Source organism: Lithobates pipiens, unplaced genomic scaffold (genome assembly GCF_037356315.1).
Source record: "Lithobates pipiens isolate NorthernLeopardFrog02 unplaced genomic scaffold, aLitPip1_a1.2 Scaffold_16, whole genome shotgun sequence".
NCBI lineage: Eukaryota > Metazoa > Chordata > Amphibia > Anura > Ranidae > Lithobates > Lithobates pipiens.
The window spans coordinates 416,480,611-416,506,498 of NW_027507748.1; positions in this window are offsets into that span (position 1 = coordinate 416,480,611).

The following is a 25,888-nucleotide window of genomic DNA, read 5'->3' on the forward strand; positions in this document are numbered from 1 at the left end:
GTACTCACTTTAGTCAGATACTGCATTAATACATAAATAAATGTAAATAATAAGATAAATATCTTTTTTTATAAGTGATCACATTCTCTCTAGTCCCTCAGTTCTAAGCTCCTCTGGTAGGAGGAGAAGCAGCAGTACACTGAGCTTCCCAGTAAATGGCTGTGGAGGGGGTGTCAGGACAATTTTGATCATTGGAGCAAAGCAGGCTGAGCTCCCATTATAGCTAAAGAACTGACCACTGTGTGCTCTACTGTTTAGTATGGTCAGTTTTTGATGAGAAAGCAGAGGGACTGGCAAGAACACCAGGGATTTCACATAAAGGAAGCAATACAAAAACAGAGAATAGTATACTTTTTTTTTTCTTTTTTTACAGCAGGCACATATCAGGAATGTTGGGGTAACAAATACTTTAACTCAGGGGTCTTGAAACTACGGCCCTCCAGTTGTTCAGGAACTACAATTCCTGTCATGCCTAGTCATGTCTGTGAATGTCAGTTTTAAAATACCTCATGGGATGTGTAGTTCTGCAACAACTGGAGGGCCATAGTTTGAAGATCTCTGCTTTAACTAGTCTATTAAAAAATAAAATAAAAATGAAAATTAAATGTTATGCTTTAGAAATACTTGAATATGTTTCTTTTTCTACAACGTATTAAGGGTAGATAAATATAAATTGTTTCAATAAGATTTAGTGTAAGTTAAGGTACATTTTTTAAAAGGGTGATCTGGCACCATTGTAAAATATTGCCTATTTTAAGACAATATAATAACAAAGAGATCTGACCAAATATAATGTTATACAGTATACAGTATGCTACCTTGTGCCCACTAACTGCTGCAGTATTATGACAAAATCAATGATTCCTCTGCTACAAGCTGCAGCTTCATAAAAAAAGGAATATACCTTGCAGTTTTATTGTCCTAAAGATCTAGATTTAACATAAACAATAATAATTTTAAGATGGGAAAAGTATTCTGATCTGGCACACACATAGATAGTAAATGTGCATTGTGGTTATGGTGAATGACACAAAATTACCCAGCACATCTGTAGTGACTGGTGACTTAGCAGTGAATGACCAGGGCACATTAATATAATATAATTATTTTGTTTCATAAATGTAATTTACTAATGCCTAAAATATAAATTGTTTCAGTATCTCAATGTTAATTTAGTGTGCCAACTAACATGGAAGTGAGAAGCATAGACGGGAGCGTTTAATATAAGATACACTTAGCGGAACATTCTCTGATGTCATCAAATTCAGCATCTGTTATCAGCTAAAAAACATAAATGCAATGATTCCTGCTAAGTAGTTCAAGACAACTTTATGCTGTATACTTCTGAATTATACGTATGACATTCATTATTTCAAACATTGTATGGAAAGAAGTAAAAGCTTTTAAGCTCTTACATTCTGTTTTACTATAAAAAAAATAAAAAAAATAATCTTTAATATATGTAAATTACTTATAGAGAAGAGATGGTATTCTTTGCTCAGGTAGTATAATAGAATAATATTTCCTTATGGTTCTTTACTGGTGAGAAGCAAGTCACAATGCTAGAGGCCAATCACCTTCCCCTATATCTTTAACCTCCCTGGCGGTATGATTATGTCAGATTTTTGATGCTGAAAGTGGTACAATTATTTTGCATGGAAATTTGGCGTTTTATATTGTAGGCCTGTAATTCTTAGGAATAACTCACTTAAATCTGTCCAAACCAGAGCCTAGTAGACAGCCCGGGTATGATAACGTAAACACAAAATCATACATTTTAATATAATAAATAACTATAAATAATAACAAATAATAATTGTTTTCTCATTGCTGGATAAAATGTCATTGCCTTGTCAGCTCTGTCAACACCTCCCATGGTGTTGTTGTAGTCTATCACCACTTGGTGGTTTCATGATGTCTTTCCCACCTTTTTTTTTTTAAATATAATTTTTATTGGAATTTTGCAATTACAATCCAATAATGGTAAGTACATACATGAACAGTATTAACATTGTAACGTACAACCATATAATTAGTTTTCCATTCGCTTATCATGTTGAAATAATCGTCTATGAACCGATAGGTTTATCAAAGTAAACCGGAACCAACGTTACTACTTGTCGATCTTCCCTAACCGGTCCCCTCCTGTGCCCCTTCCGGGATCACACTGCGCAAGAAGGGTCCGGTCCGGGAGGCGAATATAATATACTGACAAGAAAACAGAAAAAAACATATTAAACTGCAGGATTTTGTGCGTTCCTGACAACCAGACTTTCCACCAAATCATCAAATATACTCTTTACATGACCCGATCTTATTATAATAAAATCTGCGTTGGGGAAACCATGGGGGGAGTGGATGGGAGATAAAGGAAAAGGAAGGGATAAATATCTCAACGTTTATACCAATCTTTCCAACATTTCCAGTTGTTGCCAAAAGTTATACAAGAGGCTTTTCTAAGTGCTAAAAGTCGTTCATAATTGTAATTAAGGTTTACTTGAGCTATTACTTCTGACGGGTTTGGGGAGACTGTATCTTTCCAATGCCTGGCTATTACCAGTTTTGCAGTAGTTAGGAAGTGGATCACTACACTTCTAAATTGAGTGCGGTAGTTGCTTATTCCCAAATGCAGGATTGCTAATGCCGGGTTTGGTGCTTGTAATATCCCTGTGATGTCGGCAAGTATTGTAAATACCTTCCTCCAATAACTGGTTAGATTTTTACACTGCCAGAATATATGTAGGATTGTCCCGGTGTTACCGCAGTTCCTCCAGCATAATGCTGAGTGTGTAGGGAACATTTTAGCAAGCTGAAACGGAGTTCTGTACCATTTTGTTATTAATTTCTGTGTTAATTCCCTGTGGCTAATACAACTTGTGGCTTTGTAATTGTAACGAAAAACTTCACACCATTGTTCTGTCCCATAAGTTGTACCTAGATCCTTCTCCCATGACAGAATCGCTGGGGTTTTGGTGAATTCCATTTTAGATTGAAGTAAGTTATATATGAGAGCTATGCCCTTGTCCTTGTTTTGATTGCAAGTGTAAAAGCGCCACGCTATAGTGTTAATTTCTACTCTAGGCGGGGGATTTTTAATCAGGAAAGAATATATTTGTCTGTATAACAATGTGTGTGAGGCAGGCAGTTCGAATTTGTTTTGTAAGGTATGAAATGGTAAGGGAACATTATTGTCCAGGAGTTCTTCCACCCATGTTATCCCGTGTTCTATCCACTTTGTGATGGGGCTGTATGGAAGTAGCACTTCAAATGTTTGTAGCGGAATTTGTATAGTCGTGTAGGAGAGAGAAGAAGTTTTAGGTTGGCTTAGCAATCGTCTCCACGCCATCAGCGTCACTTTAGTTGTCGGGGGGGAGGGATGCTAAGGGTATTGGCTTCCAAACATCTGCAAGCAGTAAAAGATTCAGTGGGTAGATTTTGTTAACAGTAGATTCTATATTGACCCATAACGGGGGAGAGTGAGTGTGAAACCAGTATTTGGCTTGAGCTAAAATAGAGGCCCAATAGTAGTCTTTTATGTCCGGGAGGCCCATCCCTCCTACCTTCCTGTGTTGTATTAGAATTTTGTGCGAGCAACGTGCTCTTTTTCGTTGCCAAATATACATTTTGAGGGATCTGTTCAAATCATAAAAGTGAGATGTCTTGAAAGGGATGGGGAGCGTTCGAAACACGTATAGAATTTTAGGGAGAATGATCATTTTATAAGATGCTATTTTGCCTGCCCAAGACAGTTCCGTTTTAGACATATTGTTCATAGTTTCCCGTATGTCTGAAAGTAAATATTTTATATTTGTGTCGGCAATTTTTGAAATGCTGGCTGATAGGTGAACACCTAGATATGGTATAGTGTCTTTTGCCCAGATGTAAGGGAGGGTTTTTTGCAGATGTAGCTTAGCGTGAGGGTTAACGCCCAGATCTAGGATTACTGATTTATTAAAGTTAACCTTGTAATAAGACAAGGTGCCGAAACGATTTAAAATATCGTGTGTGAATGGAAGAGAAACCGTAGGGTTGGTAAGAAGGAGGATTACGTCGTCAGCAAATAAGTTGATGACATGAGTGGTCTTATGGTATCTGAAACCTGAAATGTGGGGGTGACTCCGAATGGTCTCCGCCAGAGGCTCCATCATTAAGTTGAAGATGAATGGCGATAACGGACATCCCTGGCGGGTTCCATTTGTGATCTTAAATTCTTTCGAAAGAAGGCCTGATGTGTACACTTTAGCTGATGGGCTGGAATATAGAGCTAAGATAGCAGATAATGACTCGCCTTGGAATCCAAATTTCTTCAGGACCGCCTCCATATATCCCCAGTGTACTCTGTCAAACGCCTTCTCTGCATCTATTGAAAGAAGCAGAGAAGGCGTTTTCCTACTTTCCGCTTGATGAATTATATTTAGAAGTCTCCTAGTGGCATCTGACGCCTGGCGACCTTTAGTAAACCCTGTTTGGTCTGGTTTCACTAGATCTGGGATGAGGTCGTATAGTCTGTTAGCTAGTAATTTTGAATAAATCTTGATATCTCCATTTAACAGGGAAATGGGGCGGAAATTGGCTGGGACATCTGGGGGCTTACCCGGCTTAGGTAGGGTAATTACATATGCTTGGAGCATTTCTGGAGGAAAAGATCCTCTCGTCCGGGCCTCGTTGAATATTGATAATAGGTGTGGTGAGAGTATTTGTTTAAAGGTTTTGTAATACCCATTAGAAAGACCATCCGGACCTGGGGCTTTGTTCAAAGGGAGGGATTTTACAGCTCTTTCTAGTTCAATCATGGAAAAAGGGTCGTTTAGTGCTTGTAGTTGGGATTCAGAAATTGAGGGAAGTACTAATTTAGATATAAAATTGTCAATATCCGTTCTATTTGGTTGTGGGGCTATGGGATCGTCCTTCAAATTATATAGTGATGAGAAATAATCCGCAAAAGCGTTTGCGATGTCTTGTGGATTTTCTAATTTCCTAGTGGAGTCCGGGTAGAACAGATGCGGGATTACGGTTTTAGATCTGCGTTCTTTAAGCCGGTTAGCTAAGAACCTACCTGCTCTATTGTTATTTGCATAGTAATTTAGTTTAAGTTTGGACATGTATTGATCGTGTTGAATGCTAAAAAGTTCCCTTAGTTGAAAACGTGCGGTAGATAATTTCGAGGCTAATGCTGCTGTAGGTGTGTTTTGATTTTCTTTCTCTAGTTTCCGAATTTCCGTGACAAGATTCGTGACTTTAGCAGTACGTTCTTTGAAAAGTCTAGAGTTCATTTTAATAAATATACCGCGGACATATGCCTTATGGGCATTCCAGTTATTGAAGGAATTGGTGGCGTCAGGAACATTAAAACCAAAGAATTCTTCTATTTGCTGTGTGATGTCTTTTTGAAATTTTGGATCATGAAACAGGTATTCATTACATCTCCATAGTCGTGCTGTCGCAAAGGCTCCCCCGCTCTCCATCTGTATGACCACCGGAGCGTGGTCCGACCATGTTATGTCATGTATGGTAGAGCGGGAAATCCTCTGCAGCAGCACCTTATCCACTAGAAACATGTCTAATCTGGAGTATGAGTTGTATCTGGGGGAGTAATACGTAAACGATTTGTCGTTTGCATTTAAACATCACCAGACATTGTACAGTTCTTCTCTAATAAGTAGATCCCGGAAATTCGGGCCACGTTGCTTAGTTCGAGAAGAAGTGTCCAAGCTACTATCAAGAATCATATTAAAATCTCCACAAATTAATATACTCCCCACTCGCATGATTGTTATTTGTTTGATAACCTTTTTAAGAAATTTAAGTTGATGCGAGTTGGGAGCATATATACATGTTAAGGTGATCGGGAGCTGTCAATTATACAGACCAGTATTATAAAACGACCTTCTGGATCTATGAATGAGTCTTTCATTTCAAACGACACAGTGTCTCTTATTGCCAACATTACCCCTCTCTTCTTCGCTGTAGTGGATGAGAGAAAGACATGTGGAAAACTTGGGTGAGAGCATTTAGGTGTGGCTGATTTATGAAAGTGCGTCTCTTGAACCGCCAGGATATCTGCCTTGTGCTGGATAGCCTCTTTCCAAAGTGATCTTCTTTTGGCCGGGTGGTTAAGGCCTCTCGCATTTATTGTTAAAAACTTAACTGTCATTTATAGCAGTTGGATGGTGGGTTAGAAGATAACTACGTTGGTTAGGTCATATGTGAATCTTCATCTCCTGTTGTGGAAAGTATGGGATCATAAGAATGAATAAGTCATGAACAAAGTAGTGGGTTGAGTAAGGATCAATGGTGAGGTAGAAGAGTCTTTCCGTGACAATCGTTGTCCGATGCGGTTGCCAGGAGTGGTGGGTAGGAAGCTGAACACTCAGGTGGGCAGCAATGCACATTTTCTTATTGGAAAATCATTCAGGTGATTGGAGCCGTTGGATTTTGCTCAGTTATCGGTTAAATATAAAAAAACACGAAAATGTAAAGGTAAATAAAAAATTAAAAACAAATAGAACAAACAAGAGTCCAAATGGACCAGGCAGTGTAACTGCCCAAACGGTGGGAGCTGAGGTACGGTGGACGGTACCATAAGCTTTAGGGGAATCCTAATGTAAGCTTGTATGAGGAGCCTGGAGACATGAGCTCATGTGCGGTGTGAGCTTAGGCGTCTTTGGTGTTTGGATTGCCAGTCTTGTTGTAGCTTGCCAGGCGGAGCTCTAAATTGAAGAGATGTTTCTTGGTTGGTATCTGGCGTCAGAATTTGCCATTGGTGCAGGAGTTGTAACCCTTCTTCCAACGTGTTGACTATGTGGTTAGCTCCTTGGTGAGAGACAATGAGTTTTGCAGGGTACTTCCATTTGTATACAATTTTGTGGTTTCGCAGTGCCTTGGTAAAGATCGCCATGTTACGCCGCAGTTGTAACGTGTATTGCGAGAGGTCCGGAAGTACTTGAATATTTGCTGCTTGTTCCGGGAGATTGTCCGCTTTGCGAAAAACATCCAGAATGAGCTCTTTGGTTTGAAAGAAATGGACCCTGAGTAAAACATCTCTAGGAATCTCTTGTGGTAAGAAAGACGGTTTGGGCACCCGGTGAATCCTATCTTTTTTCAAATCCAGTGCAGATAATGAGGGTATTATGGCGTGAAACATGTCGGTAACGTACGTGTGGAGCTGCTGCGCTGCGACACTTTCCGGTATACCTCGGATCTTCAAATTGTTCCTACGGGAACGGTCCTCGAGGTCAGCTAATTTGGATTGTATTCTAGAAATGGAATCTTGCTGGGACACGTGGGAATCTACCAGTGCGTTGAAGGATGCGGTGACGTCGCATAATCTAAGTTCAACTTGATTCACTCTATCCCCAAGATCAGTGATATCTGCTCTGCATTGTTGAAAGCACGTCATCATGTCTGTTTGCAATGATGATCTTAACGACATGAGCATTTCTTTTAGAGTGGTATCCGACACTGATTGCCCTGTGGTTGGAAACATGGCAAACTGGTCCACCGGGTGTTGTACATTTGTATCATTATTTTGTGCCCCACTCACCTCCATATCCAGTGCGGAGTATCTATTGTCATGGGCACTTATCTCAGGGTCCAGCCTTGGTTTGGATTTGACAGGGCTTCTTGTGGTGGGAGATTGGCTGGGAGAGGTAGCGTTGGAACTGCTATTCCGGGTGTGCGACATTCCCTGTGCGGCGGAATTGTCTCTTTCGTTCCCCTCTCTCGTCTCTCTCTCTCGTGACGTTTGTAGGGCTGGCGGCGCTTGCGCTAGAGCACTGTGCGCTTGCCTGGTGGAGTGTCTCCCGCCGCCATTTTCTTGAAGTCCGCGGGACGCGGCCGGGAAAAAGTCCGGCAATTTCTGCATGTTCGCCGGTGCCTGGTGCTTTTTTCACATCGTCCCGACGTACAGGCTGACGGTGGCTAGGTGGCGGCTGATGGTGGCGGATGTATCCGGGTCCAATCGGGCGATAATCCGGTGATTCCCCTGAAGCCGAGCGGAGCTCTAACTATATGCGGCCATCACAGTCGACGGTCGCCACGCCCCCCCTTTCCCACCTTTTGTGTGTACCATGACAGTGGAGGTGTTATGAATGGTAATCATTAAGCATATATCTTTTTTGTCACACCACAGTGCCGTCATTTTCCCTTTCTGCCAGGCAAGTATTTCTCCTGTCTTGAGCTTCTTATTGCCAAAGATTAGTGGCATGTCATGCTGGTTAGCCCTAAGGGTCCTACAGGCATCAGTTTTGTTCTGTAGAGGGAACTTATAGAGTTCAGGAGATCTGTAAAAATTGTCTGTAGTTACACAATAGCCCTGATTTAGCAATGGTTCAATCAATGAAAGACCTGAAGATGTGGCCATTCCATAATTACTGTATTTTTAGTTGAATATTATTCCTTTCCAAGTATATAGGACGGAATTCCAAATGTAGTCAGTGCTCGATTCCCAAAGCATGAAGGATTTGATGCCATATATTGTATCCAGCTGAGCCTTCCCTTGTAGGCCATAATGCCGTCTACACACGACCGGAAATTCCGGAAGACTAGGTCCGACAGTCTTCCCAACTGACTTTTCAGCGGAGTTCTGACGGACTTTCCAAACAAACGGACTTGGCCACACACAATCACACCAAAGTCTGATGGATTTGAGCGTGATGACATATGACCAGACTAGAATAAGGAAGTTCATAGCTAGACCAATAGCTGCCCTAGTGTAATTTTTTTGTCCGTCGGACTACCATAGCAGACGAACAGATTTTTCGACCGGACTCGAGTCCGTCGGAAAGATTTGAAACATGTTATAAATCTAAAGTCCATCTGATTTTTCGCCAGCAAAGGTCCGATGAAGCCCACACACGGTAGAATTGTCCGACGGATTTGTTCCGTCAGACCTTTGCTGTCAAAAAGTTTGGCCGTGTGTTCATGGCATTAGACTTTCGTCTATGCTGATGTCTCTATCGGGCATGTAGCTCTGTTGGACATTTTTTTTAATCATTTGATATACCTCCCAAATCTTCTTGAATTTGGGTGCTGGATGAGTAGTTTCATCAAATTCTTCATAATTTTCAAAGTGCAAATACTTCCTTATCAAGGAAAATCTGTATTCCTACATGACCATGCCAAAGAATGGAGTGGCTAGTATTTTATTGGTTGTCCAATATCACTTCTGCAGGGGTTTCCTCACCACTCCCTGAAGAATCAATAGGCCCAGAAATTTCCAAATGTCCTCTTTGGTCCCTGGTTCCCACTTTCTGCTCCTTAAAAAACCTCTGATGCGTAGCAGCTCATTGCTCCTGGTACCGGTTTGTCTCCGTAACTATTTTTTCAATAACCTCATCGGTCAAAAATAGTTGAAGGTATGCTAAGGGGTTGTCATCTTCAACATCCACTAAATGGGAATCTTGGGGGCACTGCATGATCCGTACCGCAGTCAATAGAGCACCAGGTCTGCACATCACTGAGGTCAGTCGCAGGAAATCTAGTTCTGTGTCTGATGACGAATTTCCCCCACAAATCGCTTTCACTCAATTCTGCAAGTGATTCTGTATGGCTATCACTGTTTCCCAGCATGTCATAAACCGCTTTTGAGGTAGAGGCACACTTTTTTGATGCCATGGTCGTTCTCCAGTTTCCAGGCAGAAAGTACAGTAAAACTGCAGGCAAGGGCAATGGACAAAGCACTGTGGGGGCAAATTGAGGTTAAATTATTTTATATAGTAATGTAATCCAATAATCCAATAAGATTACAATGTATTGTGTGTGTTGTGGTTTATACTTTTTGAATTTGCCACCGGTTCCACCCCCCTGCGTCACGGCGCTTGAAGGGAAGCTGGAACACACAATGCATTGGGTGGGAAGATTTGGCTGCCGTACACAGTAGGAGTATATTGCGGGATCCCAGGGACAAGGTAAGTCACCTCTTCCACAATACAGCAATGTAATCCCTGTGGCTCAGGGTTACCGCTAATGGTACTGAAATTTCACTGCCAAGGAGGTTAAGTAAATCAGTTTTCAGTGTAAATAGAAAAAGTTCTTCGCTGAGTTAAAATGAAAATAATAAATGGCCATACACTGTATTGCCTTTGTAAACATATAGGTTAACTGGCACTTACATTTTTCGTTATACAACATAAAGGGTATTTTGTAATTATTACTAATGGTAATAATCACAATACAAAAAGGAAATCAGCTATTATATCTAATGAAATGTCATTCACACCACTTATATGTTATTGTTATAAAGGTGTTTAACATTCATTATAAAGACAAGGCCAACCATATTTTAGTTTGTAAGTTTTCATCAAACTGGCATAAAACTTTTCTCACATTAGCAATAGAAAATTGATGCTAACAAAAGTCAGGTTTTCATAATTGCTCTGCATTATTTTAAAATTGATTTGCATGAATACCTTTATCTGTTATTTTCACAACATAAAAATCACCTTTGGAAATGAAAAAAATGTAATCAGTACTATTGAAGCCTTTAAAACAGCTATTAAAAAGTAACTGAACTGTTAAAACGGTGTTCATAAAGGAAGCAAGAGGGTAAAGGACTAGTAAAGGACTAGTAAGCAGCATTTCTTGTGGTCTTTCTGCAGCTGATCTTTGCCTTATTGTTAACTTACAGGGGTAGATTTACTAAAGGCAAATAGGATGCTCTCTTTCCAAGGAAATTTTCATTTTGCAAAGAAAGGTGAAGTTCTGACTTACATCATCCAGTCATCTGTGAGCAAAATGCCTGGTTCTGCACTATGTATCTGTGTGGAGGTGACCATATTGACAGAAGCAGAGATTTGCTTTTCATGTCAGATGGGGGCCCACAGATATCTGACCCCCACATGAATGAATAGGGGAACAAGGTACAAGCCAAATGTAAATAAAACATGCATTAGTAGCGAAAAAAATGTAAATCCAAAGTCAGTCACATGGCCTAGCTATGTAGATCCATTATCAATCAAAATGAATCATGCCGAGATGACTCGCTCTAAGATCTCTTCCCATTGCACTCTTGCAGCAAATTATAGCTCCCCAGCTGTATGCACAATGTCAACAAATTAGACATGTACAGTAAGCTTCTGGTTCATGTCTTTGGTCAAATGTAGTCATGGCCATATCCGGTCAATGATATCATCCGGAATACCTGTTGGCTTTTTGTTACAACATGACACAATCCAGCTGATAGAAATCTGTCATTTAGTAGTGGCAATATCACCACTAAAGGAATGACCCATGGCTGTAGCAGGTGGATGATTGGTCAGGCAGGAGACCTGGTCACATCTGGTCATTTACCCTAGGTGCACACACATATGCATTTTTTTACTGCGTTTTGCACTACAATCCATTTAACAAGGTTTCTTATGGATGTAGGTCACATCTGTGCATTTTGCGGCATTGCGTTTTTTGGAAAGGCACTTTTTTCCCACTGCATGCAATAGAATTTAATGAAGCTGCACCAGAAACCAAACTGTTGCGTTTTTGATGTGTTTTGCGTTTTCACACCTGTGATAATCCACACCTTCCTCCATTCTCATCAATCCCAAACCTTCCCACAGCTCAAAAACAGGAAGTGATACAGTGAACTGTGTCTGCTAATCAACCCCTCCCTCTGTTAATATAAAACCTCCCTCCATGTGAAAAAGCAGGAAGTGGTCCAGGAAGAGAGTGGAAATGGTAAAGACCGAGGTTCTTATCAGTTTGGCCAGGCCCAGGACTTATCTGTATAATCCTGGTGATCCTGATTACAAGGACAAACGGAAGAAAAATGCTGCCTGGGGTGAGATTGTATGTTTTTTCTTCCCATATGTATTGTTGAGATGTGTAATTAAAAATAACCCTTTTAGGTGCGGAGAGCTCCAACATGGACATCTAGCCCCGGAGCTCTGCACCGCCTCGGACCAACGACGCTCATTGCGCCCAAGCACAGCCACCGGGACCGCTAAAAATGGGGCACATACCCCCCCAAGCACTACTCCACACCCACAGATGTCGGAGGCGGGCACTCAGAGCAATTTAACAGCCAGGCTCCAGTAGGGTGGACCAAGATGGCCGCCGTGGCTGGACAAACACAGGCTCACAGTGCTAAGTCCCCAGGGCCTGCTGACATGAGGCACCTCATCTCTCCATCATACCTCACCTGCACCCCCATCTCTCAGGTAAAAGGCCAGTACTTCCCAGCCCCATCCCCAGTATCTACAGAATCTTTACTGGGCACATCCACACTATGGATGGCTATAACTTCTACCCAGAAGGGCCTACCCTAGCCTGCCCTCCTGAGGCCTTGTCTCCTGGATCACCAGGTATAGACACAGCCCTCCTTTCTGCAGTGCAACTATGCAAAATATCAGAATTACTGGACAGGGGTCTATCCAATACACCTGCAAAAATAACAGGTGACATTAAATCTGATTTTCAAAATGTGGGTGCCAGAATGGAGGCCATAGAGCAGAAACTGGACATCACAGTCTCAAGGACCAATCAGAGCTCCATCCACATCCAAGTATTACAGGCCCAACTTGATACCGCTCTATCCAGGATAGACAACCTTGAGAATAGGTAGAGAAGAAATTATTTCAGGGTCAGTGGTCTAACCGAGAAAAAAATCACTGACATCTCAACAGCAATCCAGGATCTCATGAAGAACCTGACTCCGAGTAACCCCCAACATTGCCTTGAACTGGACAGATCCCACAGAGCCCTTGCCCCCCTCCCCAGGAATGATGGATCCCCTAGGGATGTCATAGTCAAGCCCCACTTTTACGCCACAGAAGAGGAAGTGATGCGACATTCTCAAGCCAAAGCCCAGGTGATGTGCCAGGGCCAAATCAAAATATTCACAGACCTCTCTCCCACAACCATCCAAAGAAGAAGATCCCCCAAATGCCTCCTGAATGTTCTTTCCCAAAAGGAAATTAAGTATTGTTGAGGATTTCCGTTTATGTAAAATTCTCCCTTAAGGGCAAAACATACCCTTTTAAAGACTGCCCAGACGAAAAAATTAAAAATACAGCATAATCTGAAATTAATCATACAAGAATTGACTATGGGCTTTACAAATGCAGTATCTGGAATCTCCAAGCGCCCTCTCCCAACCAGCCCCTTTGGTCCCCGTTTGGAACATAGCCAAGAGAAAGAAAACCACTGACACAAGGCCTCCTTAATCAAAGATCATCAGGCCCTCATAGCAGCCCATCCCGCTCCCACATTTCCAGGTCTCCTTTAACCCCCAATTCAATCTGGGGCTCAACCAGTAGTTGGAGGTTTAGCTCCCACCTTTCCTAAACTTCACGTTCTGAACAGGTACATCTGACCATGAATCTTTACCCCTTGCCCACTGAACGACGCTCCAACGAGTATACCTTGTACTCCTATTACGCCTCAGGAGCCACCCCCCCCCCAGAATCTGAATCCTCAATCCACATCCTCATTGCAGTACCAGGGAACCTTCCCCCTTACACCCATCTGAAGGACACAAACTTCCTTTAGACACCGTATAGACAGATTGCATAATGGGCCTGCCCATCAGTGCCTTCCGGGATACAGACAATTCCACCAAGCAATGATGGTCAAGGTTGAATATTGACCATGCTCCCTCTGACCCGTACATTTGGGGACTTGCATATACCCTGATTCGGGGGGAGGCTCTCCCAAGCTAAGATCCCTGTGGTCTGGAGGCCATCGTTCCAAAGCCCCTTTCAGCAGAATACCGTCTTAAGCAGCTCGGGGACCACATCTCCCCCACTTTTTTCAAAGAGGGAGACGTCATCCTCAACATGGCCCAGGGGTCTTTACATCCCACCACAATGTCCGTTAATATTTTTGCATGTCAATGCTATTGATGTTTTTCATGAGTTTTAATTGGAAGCTGCTGTCTGAGGTGGACCACATGTGCCTTCTACCCCATAGTCACGGAAAACTCTTATTGTGGGATAGGTCGCCAAACCCACCTTCAAGGCTGGTGCATTATGTTATTTAGATTGACAGACACATATCTGCCTATCCAGGGCATATCTACAGACCCTTCTCCTCTTCTCCATTGGTTTTTTCTTTCCTTTCAGCTCTAAAGCCTCATACACAGGATTTTCTGATGGGAATTGTGTGATGACAGGCTGTTGGTGGAAAATCTGACCATTTGTACACTCCATCAGACAATTGTTGGACAACTTTCCACAAACAAATGTTTGATGGCAGGTTTATGAATTTTCCACAAACAAATGTCTGTTGTCGGATTTTCCGAGCGTGTGTACACAAGTCCGTTAGACAAGTCCAACGTACAAACACGCATGCTCGGAAGCAAGGACGAGCCGAAATCGATTGGTCTTGTAAACTAACATTCGTAATGGAGAATTAACATTCGTGACACAGCAAATTCTGAAATCTAGAAATGCAGGGCACAATTCTCTTCTTCTTTAATGTGATAATAATGAAGCTGCTTTACTGGTGATACTGATGGAGTTCTGCCAAACGTATTTTCAAATGATTTTTTTTTCTAGTGATATCAAGATCAATATTATTATGCTTGTTTTTTTTTCTTTTTTGGCAAGTTACCACAACATCATTATCCCATAGTTTTTAAGATTAAAGATACAACTATGTTGGTATCCCTTGTTAATTTTACAATGCATTTTTTAAAATGTAACTGCCTACTCCCAAACTGTCATTTGAAGTAAAACACATAGCCAAGTATTAGTCTACACAATTTTTTTTATTGTGCATTAAAAAAAAAGAAAACAAATACAATCAGACATGCTATCTGCCAATAGAACTTAACCAAAAAGTGCATTCTATGCATCCAACAATATAGAAAATATACCAAATAAAATCATTATTCAACCAAAAAATAAAATAAAAGCCTCATACATGTGCCCTGCTTCTTACTATGGGGGGTCAACAATGCCAAGAGTTGGTGAAAGCAGGGGTCTGTCATCCAGAGATAATTCCAAAAATCATCTGGATTATTCTCCTGGAGCTCCCGCACCAAAGGCATATGGTATAATTGGTCACGATTAATAAAGCAACCAATTTTTGGTCCAAGAAGTTCTCCTCCTCCTTTTACTGGACTGGAATTGGGTCAAAGCAATAACTCCAAGGCCAATAATAAATAACATGTTATCTCCTCCGATTCTGCAACATGGCTGGTTGACGAACAGCCGTTCAGAAATGAACTGAAAAACGTGAAATGAAAAGCATGAAATGAAAAGCACGAATCAACATTTACCAAACTTCTACTAACACGAAATTAGCAGAAGGAGCCCAAAGGGTGGCACATGACAATTGAACTTCCTCTTTGTAGTCTCATAGTACATCTAAGGTCGCGTGCACACGGGCGGACTGTATGGCCTACTTAGTCCGTCGAAACACATTTCAGCGGACAGTCCGCTCGTGTGTGGGCTTCAGCTGACTTTTTCAGCGTGCAGTCTGGCGTACTAAGTATTTCGGATTTTTCGAAATTCTGTCCATCATACTTTGGTTTCAGCGGACAATCCGCTCGTCAGTAGGCTAGTTAAACGGACTAAGAATGGCGCATGCTCAGAAAGGATTTACACGGCGGAAGGTTGCATTGCTGTGTATTAGACTTCCTATTTCTAGTCCCGTCGTACGTGCTGTACATGTCATCGCGCAAGCTTTCGACGGACTGTTTGTGCATCCGTGTGTGGTCAAGTCCATTCATTCGAAAGTATGACGGACTGTCCGTCGGATTGTATGACGGACTAAGTAGGCCATACAGTCCGCCCGTGTGTACGCGGCCTAATACGTCACTACGTTCATGTTTGTTGGCCAAAAATTTCTTGCCGTTTTTATGTAAATAATGTAGACAAGTTCCTGGCCAATGCCCTTCAGACAAAAGTCTTATATTTTGCCTTTGAAAAATGTGATCATGTGTATGGGGCTTAACTCTTTTCTTTCTCCTAGCCAACCACCTGGAACTGAATCCTTTTCCACCCTCATCCTGGAACAATCCCTTTTTAGCTGCCCAATCAGCCTCAATCCGAAAAAAATTCCTCAAGGCTGACCTGCATACCACCTCCCCACTTCTCAGGAATGCCTCACACAATACACAGGGGCTAAACTCCCCATCTAGGTGAAATAATAAATAGATAGGGTGGTAGTTACAGCGCTCACCTGTTGTTCATTGAATTTGCGGGCAAACCCGCCTACTGATGCTTGTGTCTAATTATTTGCAGGAGTGAGTGTAAAAATAGAAATAAATTGAAAATAAAAGTGAAAAGTATAATGTAAATACAATTCTTTTGCGCATTAAGTGCTGTGTTTTTTTATATGGAAAACAAATACAAAATGTGTATGAAATATGCAAATAATGCTCAAACAAACCCCTTATTTCAATAATTAAAGTGCTTCTATAAATTTAAATGTGCAAATATGCAAAAGGATGCTCAAACGAACCCCTTATTGCAATATTAAAGTGCTTATATAAGTTTGTGCAAACCATCAAGAAAAAAGTGCTACGTGCTTAACAAAGTGCCATAATAGCAACGTCAGCTATGCAAAAAGTGTCACTTGCTCCTAAAGTTGCCACAGTACATAAATCCAGTCTATTTTATTCATAAAATCGCTAGATAGAGGCATGCAATTTTTTCAAAATCGCTAAAAGGAAATATGCGGTTAATTACACGTTTAAAGTTGGTAAAAACCCACAGCAGAAAAAACAGTAATGTTCAAATTGAAAAGTTCTGCTAAAAGAAAGTGCCAATGTGCTTCCGTGCTACCGCACTCACCAGCTCCCTCTCCCCATAAGGGGTTAATGCGCCTCCACAGTGTGAGCCCCTGTGCCACTTTACAGAGCTGATCTGGTTGACATCCAGTAATTTCAACAATTTATCCTCATTGGAAGCAAAAAAAGGGCAAACATAGTGTAATCCCATTTATAATTGCGTTTTATTGACTCACACAGTAGAAGGTAAAAAATAGCGTGTCTGTTTATCCAGGTCACAGCTATTTTGAATCCACCGCCGCTGTACGAGAGTGTATTCACCTTAGGCCACGCCCTACACGTTTCGTCATTGGACGTCGTCTGGAGCGGCCATCTTGGTGCTCCACTCTCTTTATATAGGGTGTACTGTCATTACGGCGCATGCACATAAACGCCATTTTCCTTACTGGAATAGGAAGTTTTAATGCCACAATGGACTAGTAATTGAGTGGCGCTTGCGCAAAACACCAACCATCCTCCTCTATGGAGAGAGGAAGGTGAAAATAAAAATATCCGGAGTGTCATTAAAGAGCGGCTTGTTATTTTTAATGCAGCGGAGGTGAATACAAAAAAGTTACATACTTATCAAATGGAACAGAAAACATATGTGATTAAAATTAAAAATGAATTAAAAATGTGTGATTTGAATTAAAGTTAAACATACATTAAAATACGGGATCCCCATTAGAAATTTCCATGAATATAAATATGAGAAAACATAAGTGAACTAATAGTCTTTGACTGCTATCGCCCTCGAAAGTTGGACATTGTATTGATCCAAGAAACCCACTTCCCAATCTGGTATAGTCTCAGATTCCTACACATCAAGTACCCCACTTTCTACCTCGCCAATGCTAAGGACAAAACCAGGGGAGTAGCTATCTTCTTTACAAAAAACAGTAATTTTGCCTGGTGGTCAGACCTCAGAGACCCAGAGTCAAGGGCACGATCGAGGGTCACTTATACTCCTTAATTTCTTATTACGTTCCCAATAAAGGGCAGGGCAACTTCTTCCAATCACTATTCAAAGCGTTACTCCCACATCTACAAGGGACGTGGTATTTTGCGGGGATTCCAATTTAGCCTTTGACCAAGAGTTGGACAGGTCCAAACCCCTCTCAGCTTGACTCACCCGCCCTACGAAGGCCAGTCTCAGGATAGCTAAACTATTACATTCCCACAATCTAGTTGACTCTTGGAAGGAACTTAACCCAGGCAAAAGGGATTCTACCCATTTCTCTAGCCCCCATCAATCAGCCTCAATCCGAAAAAAATGACAGAGGGTAAGTGATGGTGGCTTCCTTTGCATTCCATCTCTGATTCCTCATGACTGATCTGCATACCACGTCCCCACTTCTCAGGAATGCCTCACACAATACACAGGGGCTAAACTCCCCATCTAAGCGAAATAAAAGCCTTTGACTGCTATCGCTCTTGAAAGCTGGACATTGTATTGATCCAAGAAACCCACTTCCCAATTCAGTATAGTCCCAGATTCCTACACACCAACTGCCCCACTTTCTACTTCGCCAATGCTAAGGACAAAACCAGGGGAGTAGCTATCTTCTTTACAAAAACAGTAATTTTGCCTGGTGGTCAGACCTCAGGGACCCAGAGTCAAGGGTCAAGGGTCACTTATACTCCTTAATTTCTTATTACGCTCCCAATAAAGGGCAGGTGGACTTCTTCCAATCACTATTCAAAACGTTACTCCCACTTCTAGAGGGAACGTGGTATTTTTCGGGGGTTCCAATTTAGCCTTTGATCAAGAGTTGGACAAGTCCAAACCCCTCTCAGCTTGACTCACCCGCTCTACAAAGGCCAGTCTCAGGATAGCTAAACTATTACACTCCCACAATCCAGTTGACTCTTGGAAGGAACTTAACCCTGGCAAAACGGATTATACCCATTTCTCTAGCCCCCACCAATCATATGCTAGAATTGACCATATTCTGATGCCCCTCAACCTCATCCCTTTCGCACATAGCGCCACCATAATAGATACCCCCCTTTCAGACCACTCGATAGCAGTCCTCTCTCTAAGATCTCTTTCAGCCAAAAGACCCATATCACGATAGTGCCTAAACTAATCAATTCTAAGTGACCCAATCCAAACCCAAATTATCAAGAATGCCCTCAAGGAATACTTTGTGCTAAACAATGTAGACAACATCTCTTCAGAGTCTTTATGGGCGTCTCATAAAGTGACAATTAGGGGCCAAATTATCCAGATAGCAACCCAACTCAAAAGGGAGCGCCAATACACCAACGCAAAACTTCAGCAGGCCTTTTCACAAAGGAAAAAAAGGAGTGACCACCAATTTTATCTCCCATCCTATTGCAAGCCCTTGCCCTATGGGACATATTGAAACCCTCAATCGCCCCGACCTCGGATTATCGCCCACTGGCGCACATTTTCCACAGCCCAGACTTTCCTCCTTTGCAGCTGCCATTTGCAATATATCATGGATTATGACCCAAGAAAAATTATCCAGAATTTTAACAGACTCTACATCCAAATTTGAAGCTATTTGGGAAACATGGGTGCGCTTCGTCGGGATCCCTATTACTATGATTCCCCAGGTACCCAATCCCTCCTCCTCTCCTCCCAGTTGATTGGCCTCTACCCCCCACCTTTTTATTTTTAATTTTTTTGGGGGGGAGTTAAAATGTTTATTCAAAATATATAACAGTTATACAAAAATGGAAAAAGACCATATGAGGAGCTGGTGCAATATGAGGGAAATCTCCATCATAAATATAGAGGAAACAAAGCAAACAAAACAAAGGAATGAACAGGGTTTGATAGGTAAAATAATTTTAAATGGCTCTGCATAAGGTCACCCCCGTTTGCCTTTCGCACCCCAAATGGGAGCCTGCTGTTCTTCGGGGCAATCGGGGGTATGACCAGGAACTGCAGGGAGATGGCCAAGCCATTCCCCAAACCGCAATATATACCACAATGGGAGTCATATTAAGTATATAAACATGGTATTAACAATAGAAACATGTGGTGATCAAGTGGAGATCATAGAAGAGGGTACAAAAAGGAATAAAAAAAAAAAAATTCCCAAATGAGTCGGTGCATTTGACTGATGAGCCGTTCTGGAGTGTTATTAAACTCCAGAATGCGTAGTAGACTGGTATAACCTAAGGTTGCTCAAAGGTAGAAGGAGAGAAAGTTGTGGGTAGAGGAATAGTGAGGGGTAGAGAGAGAGTGGGAAGAAAGAGGTTTGAGAGAGAAGAAAAAAGGGGAGGGGGGAACCTTCGTGGAGGATAGAGGATACAGGCCAGCAGCATGCCTTGCTCAGGCTTAAGTAGGCTTCTGTTCCTTAGGGAAGTAGAGAGATTCCTATATATTTGGCCCAGGGTTCCCAAGTGAGTCTAAATTTCTCTGATGTGTCGAGTATGATGTTAACGGAAACCCGCGTTACATCAGAGGGGGACGGGGTCACCCGTGCGTCACTGGGGAAGCCTGGCTTTCCCCTTGCGTCAGAGGGGGGTGGGGTCATCTGACTGGTGGCCCCGCCCTCCTCAGATAAGAAGTGTCAGGCTGCCGGGATTCCCGCAGTGTCTCCGGTGGAGACAGAGGATGGATACGCTGCGCTGGAAGGAGAGATCACCCATCGCTGGACCCCAGAGAAGAGATCAGCCATCGCTAAATAGCAAGAGTGGATTACCACCGCTGGAATCTTTTTAAAAAAAAAATTATTTTTAATAAAGGACTTTTCTCAACGGTGTGTGTGTCTTTTTTAACAATTTTTATACTTTCTTTGTTAAATGGTAGGGGTACTTTTGTACCCCCTTACCATTTCAAATGGGGGGGGCAGGATCTGGGCGTCCCCTTGTTAAAGGGGGCTTCCAGATTCTGATAAGCCCCCCGCCCGCAGACCCCCACAACCACCGGCCAGAGTTGTGGGGATGAGGCCCTTGTCCCCATCAACATGGGGACATGGTGCTTTGAGGGGTCACAGACCCCAATGTTGAGAGCATGTGGCCTGGTACGGTTCTTTTCCTGCGGCCTGCCAGGTTGCGTGCTCGGATAAAAGGTCTGGTATGGTATGGTCTGGGGGAACTCCATGCTATTTTTTTTAAATTTGACATTGAGTTCCCCTTAAAATCCATACCAGACCTGAAGGGCCTGGTAATTGAATTTGGGGGAACCCCACATAATTTTTTTAAAATTTGACACGGGGTTCCCCTTAATATCCATACCAGACCTGAAGGGCCTGGTAAATGAATTTGGGGGAACCCTACACTTTTTTTTTATATCAATGACTTTCAATGACTGTTCTCTGTATTACGGGGAGCTGACAATTCATTAACGCCGCAAGTGATTTTAAATTACTTTTTTTCCTGCAGAAATTACACTTTGTGCAGGGACAGTTCTAAGCATGGGAAACATGCACCCCTTTACAGGCATACTATAGACACCCCCGGCCAAGAAATTTAAAGGAATATTACACTTTTATAGTTTCACTTTACGCATTATTAAGATCACTGCTCCCGAAAAAACGGCAGTGTTTAAATTTTTTTTGCATTGATACATGTCCCCTGGGGCAGGACCCAGGTCCCCAAACACTTTTGATGACAACAACTTACATATAAGTCTTTAAAATGAGCACTTTAGATTTCTCCCATAGACTTGTACAGGGTGCTCTGTGGCTTTTAGAATTTGCAGTGAACACCCCAAATTGTTTGCTGTTCAGTGAACAGGTGAACAGGCAATTTCAGGATGTAGGTCGCTTTCTTCAAGGGTACGGCTAAGAATGAATAGATTAGGGAGATTCCCCCTCTCACGCTCACAGCAGAGGAACACCAAAGCTCATATTGAGTTACAGAGAGCGAATTCTCAGAACTCTTCCACACCTGGCACAAGAACTGTAACAGTTGGTTATATCGGAATGTTTTTGAAGGTGGCATATCCAGTTTAGAAATGCAATAGCTAAGTGTGATAGGGCCGTTACCATTGAAATATTGCCCTATTCTGTAGAGGCCCTTGTCAAGCCACCATCTCAAGGCCTTGATATTGAGACCCAAGGGGAACAGGGGGTTATGGAAAATATGTGCCAGGACAATGTCAGGGAGTTTTGTTTGTGTAGGGAATCACATAGGGTCATGGAATGTGAGAGTGTAGGAGAAAGAATCGGGGGTCGATCTTTCTGTGGGCTCCAGATTAGGAAATCTAGGGTATAGTTGGGGGTTACCTGTCTTTCTATGTCAACCCAATATGGTTTTGGGCCCTTGGAATAAATGACAGAGAATTGGCAGAGTTGGGCAGCCTGATAATACCACAACAGATTAGGTAGTCCTAGTCCCCCTTTTTTCCTGGATCTAAATAAAACCATCTTGGATATACAATGTCCCTTACTGCCCCAGATGAAACATATAATCGCCGACTGCAGTTTATCTAAGAGGCACTTTGATATGGGTATGGGAAGGGAGTGGAAGAGGTACACAATTCTGGGCAGTAAGATCATCTTGACTGCATTCACTCTCCCCAGACAGGACATTTTATATAAGGACCATTGAGAAAGGTCTTCCGACAATCTCTTAAACATAGCTATTGAGCATAGCTATTACATTGGTGTAATAGCTCAATTTTAGAAGTGAGATGAACACCCAGGTAGGGGAGAGAGGATGGGCTCCAGGAGAAGAGGAAGAGTTTCTTTAATCTATCAACTAGGTCTTGGGGAGTGGAGAGGTTTAGGGCTGTTGATTTGGTCATGTTAACTTTCAGGCCTGAAACTGATCCAAATGTTTTTAGGAGTCGGAGAATATTGGGGGTGGAGCAGGGATGAGCTTTATGTTCAAGTCGAACTCATGTTCAAATCGAACATTGGATGTTTGCCAGTTCGCCGAGCAGCGAACAATTTTGGGTGTTTGCGGCAAATTCGAAAGCCACGGAACAACCTTTAAAAATCTATGGGAGAAATCAAAAGTGCTAATTTGAAAGGCTTATATGCATGGTATAGTCATAAAAAGTGTTTGTGGACCTGGGTCCTGACCCAGGGGACATGTATCAATGCAAAAAAAGTTTTAAAAACAGTAGTTTTTTCGGGAGCAGTAATTTTAATAATGCTTAAAGTGAAACAATAAAAGTTTAATATTCCTTTAAATTTCATACCTGGGGGTGTCTATAGTATGCCTGTAAAGGGGCGCATGTTTTCTGTGTTTGGAACAGCCTGACAGCAAAATGACATTTCTAAATGACATTTCATTTCTAGGAAAAAAAAGTAATTAAAAACTATTCGCGGCTACAACCCGCGATACACATTAAAGTTCATTGATAAAAACGGCATTGGGGATTTCCCCACAGGGGAACCCTGAACCAAAAAAAAAATGGGTGGGGACCCACTAAATTCCATACCAGGCCCTTCAGGTCTGGTATGGATATTAAGGGAAACCCCGTGCCAAAATTAAAAAAAAATGGCATGGGGTCCCCCTTGAAAAATCCATACCAGACCCTTATCCGAGCATGCAACCTGGCAGGCTGCAGGAAAAGAGGGGGTGACGATAGAGCGCCCTCCTCCAGAACCATACCAGGCCACATGCCCTCATCATTGGAAGGGTGCTTTGAGGTAGCCCCTCAAAGCACCTTGTCTCCATGTTGATGGGGAGAAGGGCCTCATCCCAACAACCCTTGTCCGGTGGTTTTGGGGGTCTGCGGGGAGGGGGCTTATCGGAATCTGGAAGCCCCCTTTAGCAAGGGGCCCCCAGATCCCGCCTCCCATGTGAATTGGTAATGGGGTACAAATATACTCCTACCATTTCACAAAAAAGTGACAAAAAGGTTAAAAAAGACAAGAGATAGTTTTTGACAAGTCCTTTATTAAATTCTTCTTCTTTCATCTTCTTTCTTCTGGTCTTCCTTCCGTGTTCTTCTTCTTCTCCAACTTCTTCTTCTCCATCTTCTTCTTCATATTCTTCTTCCTCTGCTCTTCTCGTTCCGCATCTTGCTCCGGCTTCTTCTCCTCGCCGTCCACACGATCCGTCTCTGTGGGAGTCCTCAGCCGTGTGACACTTTGATTCTTCTGACACTTCTTAAATAACGGAGGGCGGGGCCACCCGGTGACCTCCTCTGACGCATGGGGACTTCCCTAGAGTGGAGGAACAAGAAGATAAAGAAGAAAATGGAGACGAAAACATTGGAGAAACAAGAACACAGAAGGAAGACCAGAAGAAAGACGATAAAAGAAGAAGAATTTAATAAAGGACTTGTCAAAAACTGTCTCTTGTCTTTTTTAGTGGTAATAGGTTAGGGTTAATGGTAATAGAATAGGGTTAGGGTTAGCAATAAAAGATTAGGCACAGATGTGTCATATATAGAACATGCCGAAGCAATATTGACATTTCTTATTGACTTAAGGACCGGGGCTATTTTTCAGACTCTGTGTTTACAAGTTAAAATATTTTTTTTTGCTGGAAAAAGGTTTGCTGGAGACATTATATATCTATTTTTCGAACACCCTAGAGAATAAAATGGTGGTTGTTGCAATACTTTCTGTCACACCGTATTTGCGCAGCGGTCTTTTTGAATTAAAAAATAAGACAACAGTAAAGTTAGCCCTTTTCTTTATATTGTGAAAGATAATGTTACGCCGAGTAAATTGATAGCCAACATGTCATGCTTCAAAATTGTGCCCGCTCGTGGAATTGCGACAAATTTTACCCTTAAAAATCTCCATAGGCGAGGTTTAAAAATTTCTACAGGTTACCAGTTTGGAGTTAGAGAAGGTATGGGTCTAAAATTATTGCTCTCACTCTAACGATCTCAGCGATGCCACACGTAGGGTTTAAACACCGTTTTCACATGTGGGTGCTACTCACATATGCATTCCCTTCTGCGCGTGAGCTCGTTGGGACGGGGCGCTTTAGATAAAAAAATTTTCTTATTTATTTTACTTTTTATTTTTTATTTTGACACTGTCCTTTTAAAAAAAAGGGGTAACTTTTATTCCTATTACAAAGAATGTAAACATCCATTGTAATAGAAAAAAATAATGGCAGGACCTCTGAAATACGAGATCTGGGGTAAAAAATACCTCATATCTCATAATTACACAAGAATGCAATAATAAAAAAAATTATTTGAAAGACAAAAACAAAAATTCTCCTTTAAGAGAATTGGGCGGAAGTGACACTTCCACTTTAAATTGTGGACCAGAAGGTATGTCACCCAGCTTCATCTAATGCCCCGTACACACGAGAGGGATTAAGTCTGACAGACCTCCAAAGGAGTTCCGACGGAGTTCCGACGGAGTTCTGGCGGACTTTTCGACCGAACGGACTTGACCACACACCATCACACCAAACTCCGACGGAGTCGAACGTGATGACGTACGACTGGATTCGACGTAGGAAGTTCATAGACAGTAGCCAATAGCTGCCCTAGCGTCGGTTTTAGTCCGTCGGAGTAGCACACACACGAGCGAATTTTTCTAAGGGGACCGGGTCCGGCGGAGTTCCGTCGGGAAAATTTGAAGCATGCTTCATTTCTAAAGTCCGTCAGACTTTTGCGAAGCTAAAGTCCGTTGCAGCCCACACACGATCGGATAGTCTGACGGACTCGGTCTGACGGACTTTGGATGTTGAAAAGTCCGCTCGTGTGTACGGGGCTTAAGAGTTATGTCAATTGCCCACGTGACTTCCAAATTGTCCACAACTGTCAGAGTCCTGACTGGACATGACTCTAATCATGGCTCATTCTTGCCCCACAGTATAAAAGTATTCTTTCAATGGCAGTGATTTTCAGTGTGATTTTGGGGTGGAGAGAAATAGAACAGGGATCTGTTCAGTGATATTAGTAATGCCCCGTACACACGAGCGGACTTTTCAACATCCAAAGTCCGAAGGACCGAGTCCGTCAGACTATCCGATCGTGTGTGGGCTGCAACGGACTTTTGATTCGCCAAAGTCTGACCGACTTTAGAAATGAAGCATGCTTCAAATTTTCCCGACGGAACTCCGCCGGACCCGGTCCCCTTCGAAAACTTCGCTCGTGTGTATGCTACTCCGACGGACTAAAACCGACGCTAGGGCAGCTATTGGCTACTGGCTATGAACTTCCTTATTCGAGTCTAGTCGTACGTCATCACGTTCGAATCCGTCGGAGTTTAGTGTGATTGTGTGTGGCCAAGTCCGTTCGGCCGAAAAGTCTGTCAGAACTCCGTCGGAATT